Below are 7,196 nucleotides of genomic sequence, written 5' to 3' on the forward strand. Positions count from 1 at the left end.
ACAATGCCTAATTTTTCATCACATTCCGTACCCACCGAGGAGAACATACCCAATGGTACTCCCACACCACAACATCTAACCGGAAATTTTATTGCCAAATCCGCATTTATCCAATTAGTCGAAAGAAGCCAATTTGGGGGGATGTCTAGGGAAGACCTTCACTCTCATATGGAGACTTTTTGTGACTATTGTGATGCGATTTCTCAAACCAATGTAACTCAAGACCAAATTCGATGGGTCTTATTTCCTTTTTCTCTAATTGGAACCGCGAAACAATGGTTGAAAGGCCTTGATAAGGCTAATCTCGGAATTGATTCTTGGAAAAAGTTGGCTCTAGCTTTCTACAAAAAGTTCTATCCATCGGAAAAGACTAACATGCTAAGAGGTCAAATTGCGGGCTTTAAGCAAAGAGATGAAGAATCCTTGTATGAAGCTTGGGAGCGATTCAAGGGAATTTGTCGCTCATGTCCTCATCATGGACTTAGCGAGTGGTTCTTGGTACAACAATTTTGGAACGGTCTTTATGAAGATTCAATGAACATTCTCAACATGGGATCAAATGGAATGTTTGTTGGAGTATGTGTCCTCCGACAATAATGCGATCACACTTGTTGATCATGATGATCACATGTTTAAATCTCATTTTAAAGAATACAATTGAGAAGTAATATTTTACTGTCAACTGGTCCACAAATATCGGTAATGATTGGCTGACTAGAGTTTGACATTACTGTCGTGCGACGGTGGTGATCAGTTGATCCCCTTAGGTCATACCTAAAGGGTAACACTCTTAATTGATTATTTAATTGATCGTATGACGATGCGGGTTGATTAAATTACTTAAAATTGACGGACGATTTTGGAAGTAATATTTACGTATCTCATTATAATTTGATTAAATAAGATACGATCTAAGTAATCCAGTTGTTTTATTGCTTAGATGAAATTTTGTTTACGGAAACAATTGAAACAGAATGAATTGATTATTATAAATACAGAATGTTGTAATTTATGACTCGGGAACTCATTTCGGTACAAGTAATTATGAATTACTAGGTTAACTTTATAAGTGACATATTTTATTAATATGTTGATTTTTAATTGTTAAAAATACATTTTATATACCTAATGTCATGATACATGTTACTTGTGACATATTGACAAAATAATGTGTAAAATGGATTTTCCATTTTACACCTAAATGTGCCGAAATCAGAAGGGTTATTAGGCTCATTTTTGTGTTAATTATTTTTATTTGAAAACACAATTATGACCTAGTCTTTTAGCCATGCAAGCCTAGTTCTTTCTTGGGAAGAATAGAGGCTCATGCATTAGTCTTTTACTCCCTCCCATACCCGGTTTTTCCACCCTCCATACAAAGGGTTTTTGTCTTATTTTGCATATAGACTACTCTTGTGAAGAGAATTCATTCATTCATTTTTCATACATCTAAAATAAGAGTTTTAGAGAGAGATAAAAATCTTCCCTTTTCTTCTTCCTCTTAGCCGAATTAAGAGAACCAAAATAAATATTTTTGGGTCATTTTTATTTAAATTAATATTGTTCTAGTAATAATAATATTAATTTTGTTAAGCGTTTACCTTGGGTATAAATCCTTGGGAGGGATTCTACACTTGAATCCTTGTTCTTCCATTTTGGAGTGCTCAAGAACAAGTAAGAAGGAGATCCTACTTGTGCCCAATAATCCGAAATCTTCAATGTAAGATGATGATTTCTTTCTTATTCTTTTATTGTTTGCATGCATAAGATCAACATTTAATTTTATGACTAAATTAAATCATCACATATATGAATATGTATAGTAATGAGATATAGATTTCTAACAAGCAGTATCAAGAGCCTTTGGTTGTTTGCATGCAAATCGGTTATAGTTTTTCCGAGTTATACGATTAACATATAAAACTTGTAAATTTGTGTTATTATGAAATATCTCGAAATAAATTATGCATGTTAAAGTTTCTGGTCCTAAAATGTTTCTAGGATATTTTGGTTAATTTATGGATTTTTATTGTTCATCTTATATAATAATGGCATTAAAAATGTGATTTTATTATTAAAATGTCATTTTCGGACTAAAATTAGCTAAACTTTGAATTTTCTAGTGGTTTTTGGATATGTTATCACATGTTTTATTTTTAGATGACCTGTATATTTTCAGAATTATTGGCGTTTTTATGCTCGAAATATGGATTTTTCATGATAAAAATCGGATTTAAATGTAAAATAGGTTAATATGAGATAAATTTCAAATCTGGTCATAGAAATTTAGTATGTTGTCACATACAATGTTATAAGATGTGTGTAAAATAATAGGCTATATTGAAGTCTTTATGCATGATTTATTATTTTTTGATGAAAAATAGTATAAATAGTGACTTAATTAGTGAATAATTGCTAAAACATACTTCATGACTAAGGAAAAATGTTATTTGAAATTTTGAATTTATTTGATGAAAAATAGTATAAAGAGTTTAAATTTGAAATTTTGAATTTATTATTTTTTAATGAAAAATAGTATAAAGAGTTTAAATTTCAAATTTCAAATTTATTTGAAATTTTTGTGATTTATTTGAAGTTTATAGCATTTTATTGTTATTTTGGGTCCATTAATGAACAATTTTAAGAAATATGAGTTAATTATAGTCAAATAGTTAGTGGAGACTAATTTTGAGTCCTAAGTGGTTAGGGTAATTAACTTGTGCATAAATATGAATTTATGTAATTTATTGTGATTTTAAAAGGTTGAATCACGCAAATCCGTCAAAACCGTTTAATATACGATATTGGCTCCTTAAAGGCGATTTAGCATAAAATTGGGCATGTTTATACATAGTATAATGATGCATTTTATTTATGATTGTCATAATTTTATTTTATGTAATTTTGAATTATGTAATTTTTACTTAGTATGGCCTTAGTTTCTAATTGGTATTACCCGAAATGTATGGGAATATCGATTCGGTTGTAATTTATTGTGATCTCGTATCACTGTTTTGTAATTTAATAGATTTATATTATTTTAATTACAAATGTATAATAGGAAATTATGTAATTTGTCATGTAATTTTTATTCCGGAGTTCCTTGAAGACGGTGTCACTCAAGAAGGCGATGCATAATGACGGTGTTACCTCGAGATGCGTGCCAAAACCGAAGTTCAAGGGACCAAAGGAGTTGGTTTCCGAATATGTAATAGTTAATTAGATTTTCTATTTTAGGAAGGCCATACTAGGATTTATTTTATGTTTTGCATTTTATTTATATGTCGCATGCATCGCTAAATCGCCATAACTAAAACATGCATTGTCATTTTAATCGAGTTTATCGACCGTGTCAATTAAAATTATCGTAGTTCACCGCTTTAGTTCACTTAAAACGTGATAGATGATAAATTGACATGACCTCTCGCTAAAAATAAACAATTGAGACATAGCCTTACCAAAAAGTAGAAACCATGAAAACCTATTTCGCGAGGGAGTGCACTCGGCCATCCCGGGGTACAAACCTTGTTACGTAGGGGAAGTGAGTGATAAATGTCTATCCACCGAATTCGTGTCGATGAGGGTCTCATCGGCTATCCCGTGCCCAAGTTGATGTGAATTTGGATCATGGACACATTTATTTGAAATTTGGATTGACCTCAACGGAAGTATTAGTGACCGTAGTCGCATGTGTTCCGGGCTATAGATAAATATTAGAGTAATTTTATCGACCGAGAATTCTAAAAGTAGAATCGATTAAAGAGTTAGTCCACCGAGTTATATTGATAAGGGTTTCATCGGCTATCCCGTGCCCAAGTTAATATGAATTTGGATCTCGGAATCATTTATAATAGTTGGGTAGAGGTCACTATATAAATGCTCATATCTTGTTAATTTATTTACGAGTATGATTCAAAAAGACAAATGTTAATATTTCCTTTTCCTCCATACTTGTAGTTCATTACAATGAATCCATCAAACGCTACCGTACTGAAAACTATTGAGTCATGCCACAATGTTTTTGAAGACGTTTGCTCCAACAATGATTTCGACACTACTAGAGAACTTCATTTTGGGATAGGTTCGGATGGAAACCTTAACTTCATCACATCTACTAGACCACCTACTACTACTAGATCTCGTGTGAGCTGGTCTCAGGAAGACCGCCTCATAAAATCTATAGGATATTTGTCTCTGGAAGATAAAGATGCCAAAATTAGTGGGAGCTCAAGCAATCAAGTTCTTGCTTCAAAGGGCAAAAAGTTCAAGAAGAAGGGAAACAAAGTGAAAAACTTCAAGCAAGTTGATGATGAGTGCCATTATTGCTATGGCATGGGATATTGGCTTAAGAATTGTCCCGTATATTTGCGAAATATAAGGGAAGGAATCATCGTTCCAAAAGGTAAAATTTCTAAGGAAATTTATGTTATTGATATAAATTATACTTCCACTACGACATAGGTACTGGATACCGGTTGTGGTTCTCACCTTTGTAATCATTTACAGGGTTTAAGAGACGTGAAGAGGCTTAGCAAAGGAGATGTGGATCTACGCCTTGGAAATGGAGCTCGAGTAGCGGCCGAATCCAAATGAACTTATGTATTAGCTTTGCCTAATGGATTTGAGTTGTATTTACATAATTGTTTTTATGTGCCTACACTCTCTAAAAACATTATTTCAATCGCCATGCTAAACATGGACGGTTTTTGTTTTGTCATTAAGAACAATCGTTGTACTATTTCGAGGAAAGATATGGTTATAGGCCAAGCTTCTTCTATTAATGGCATTTACATTTTAGAAACCTCGAATCCGACTAATGATATCTATAACATTCAATCAAAGAAACTCAAATCAAGTGACCCAAAAGAAGCGTTCATTTGGCATTGTCGATTAGGTCACATAAACGAGAATCACATCAAAAGATTAATTTCGACTAATGTGATTACACCATTTGATTTTCAATCATATGGAACATGCGAATATTGCCTTCTTGGCAAAATGACTCGTAATCCTTTTAGTGGTAAAGGGACACGTAGTAGTGAACTATTGGGACTCATACATACCGATGTGTGTGGACCAATGAGTATCACCGCTCGTGGAAATTATGACTACTTCATAAACTTCACCGACGACTTGAGTAGACATGGGCATGTCTATTTAATGAAACATAACAGTGAAGCATTTGAGAAATTCAAGGAATTTGAAAACAAAGTAGAGAACCAATTGGATAAAAAGATAAAAGCACTACGTTCCGATCGTGGTGGAGAATATCTTAGCCTTGAATTCGATTCACACTTGAAAGGTTGTGGTATTATATCACAACTTTCTCCACTTGGAACACCACAACTCAATGGTGTTGCCGAAAGGAGAAATCGAACCCTACTTGATATGGTTCGATCCATGATGAGTCAAACCGAGTTACCAAACTCGTTTTGGGGATTTGTAATCCAAACTGCAATTATATCTTTGAATAATAGTCCCACTAAGGCCACCGGAAAGACTCCATTTGAGATGTGGAAAGGAAGAGTTCCTAATCTATCCTACATGAAAATTTGGGGATGTGATGCTTACGTCAAGACAAAGAATGACGACAAGCTTGCCCCAAGATCCGAAAAATGCACCTTTGTAGGTTACCCCTCGAATTCTCGAGGATACTACTTCTACAAACCTCAAGATAACAAAGTGTTTGTGTCTTGCGAGGCTGTCTTCTTAGAAAGAGAGTTTATTTCTAAGAGACAGAGTGGGAGAAATTTTGAACATGATGAAGTTCAAGAGCCACAAACCGAGGTAGAGACGCAAGAAGATGTTCCTTCGTCGTCTAACGCGGTTGTCCCTCCTCCACTAAGAAGAACGGGTCGAGTTATTCGCCATCCCGATTGATATGTGGGACTTATCGAAAAAGATGGAACACTCGATGTGTTGCTTTTAGAAAGTGACGAGCCTGCTACCTACAAGGCCGCAATCTCTAGTCCTAATTCCTCCTTATGGCTTGAAGCCATGAAGTTCGAAATAGATTCTATGCATGAAAACCAAGTTTGGGACTTGGTAGATTTACCTAAAGGAGCAAGACCACTCCAATGCAAATGGATTTTCAAAGTCAAGAATGGCATAGAAGGACATGATGATGTCTACAAAGCTAGGCTAGTGGCAAAAGGATTTACCCAAGTCCAAGGTCTCCATTATGATGAGACCTTCGCCCCCGTAGCCATGCTAAGATCCATACGGATTTTGTTAGCGATTGACGCATTTCATGATTATGAATTAAGGCAAATGGATGTCAAAACCGCTTTTCGAAATGGGCATTTAGAAGAGGAGGTGTACATGATACAACCCGAAGGTTTTGTTGATTCTAAGAATCCTAACAAAGTGTGCAAGCTTAAGAGATCCATTTATGGTCTTAAGCAAGGATCTAGAAGTTGGAATCATCGATTCAATCATGTTATAAAGGAGAATGGTTTCACTCTAAGTGTTGAGGAACCATGTTTATACATGAAATTTAGTGGGAGCAATGTTGTGTTCCTAATCTTGTATGTCGATGACATACTACTCATTGGAAATGATATTCCAATGTTGTCTTCTGTTAAGAAGAGGTTAGGTAACCACTTCCAAATGAAGGATTTAGGAGAGGCACAACGCATATTAGGTATCCGAATCCATAGAGATAGATCCAAGAGGATATTGGCACTAAGTCAAGAATCTTATGTTGATAAGATTCTTCGACGGTTCAGCATGGAAAAATCTAAAAGGTGGTTGGTACCTATGGTAACTGGGACTATATTGAGCAAGACTCAATCTCCCTCCGAACCCCATGATGTTGAACGCATGAAGATGATCCCTTATGCTTCCGCTGTTGGATCAATCATGTATGCCATGATATACACACGTCCTGATGTCTCGTATGCCTTGAGCATGACGAGTAGATATCAAGGAAATCCAGGTGAGAGTCACTGGATAGCCGTCAAGAACATCCTTAAGTACTTGAGAAGAACTAAGGATTCTATCTTAGTGTTTGGAGGAGACACCGAGCTCCGTGTTAATGGATACACGGACTCAAGTTTCCAAACGGATAGAGATGACATGAAATCACAAGCTGGTTTCGTTTTCATGCTCAATGGTGGTGCCGTTATCTGGAGAAGCTTCAAGGAAGCTGTAACCGCGGATTCAACAACGGAGGCTGAGTACATTCCAGCATCAGA

General features: G+C 35.2%; 1 non-coding gene across 1 annotated transcript; it reads right to left on the reverse strand.

The window, feature by feature from the left end:
• Positions 1-375: 375 nt before the first annotated feature.
• Positions 376-482, reverse strand: LOC141640087 (small nucleolar RNA R71). The gene has a single exon (XR_012542833.1). It is a non-coding gene; the product is annotated as a small nucleolar RNA R71 (small nucleolar RNA).
• Positions 483-7,196: the final 6,714 nt, after the last annotated feature.

This window comes from Silene latifolia, unplaced genomic scaffold (genome assembly GCF_048544455.1).
Source record: "Silene latifolia isolate original U9 population unplaced genomic scaffold, ASM4854445v1 scaffold_70, whole genome shotgun sequence".
NCBI classification, from domain to species: Eukaryota; Viridiplantae; Streptophyta; class Magnoliopsida; order Caryophyllales; family Caryophyllaceae; genus Silene; species Silene latifolia.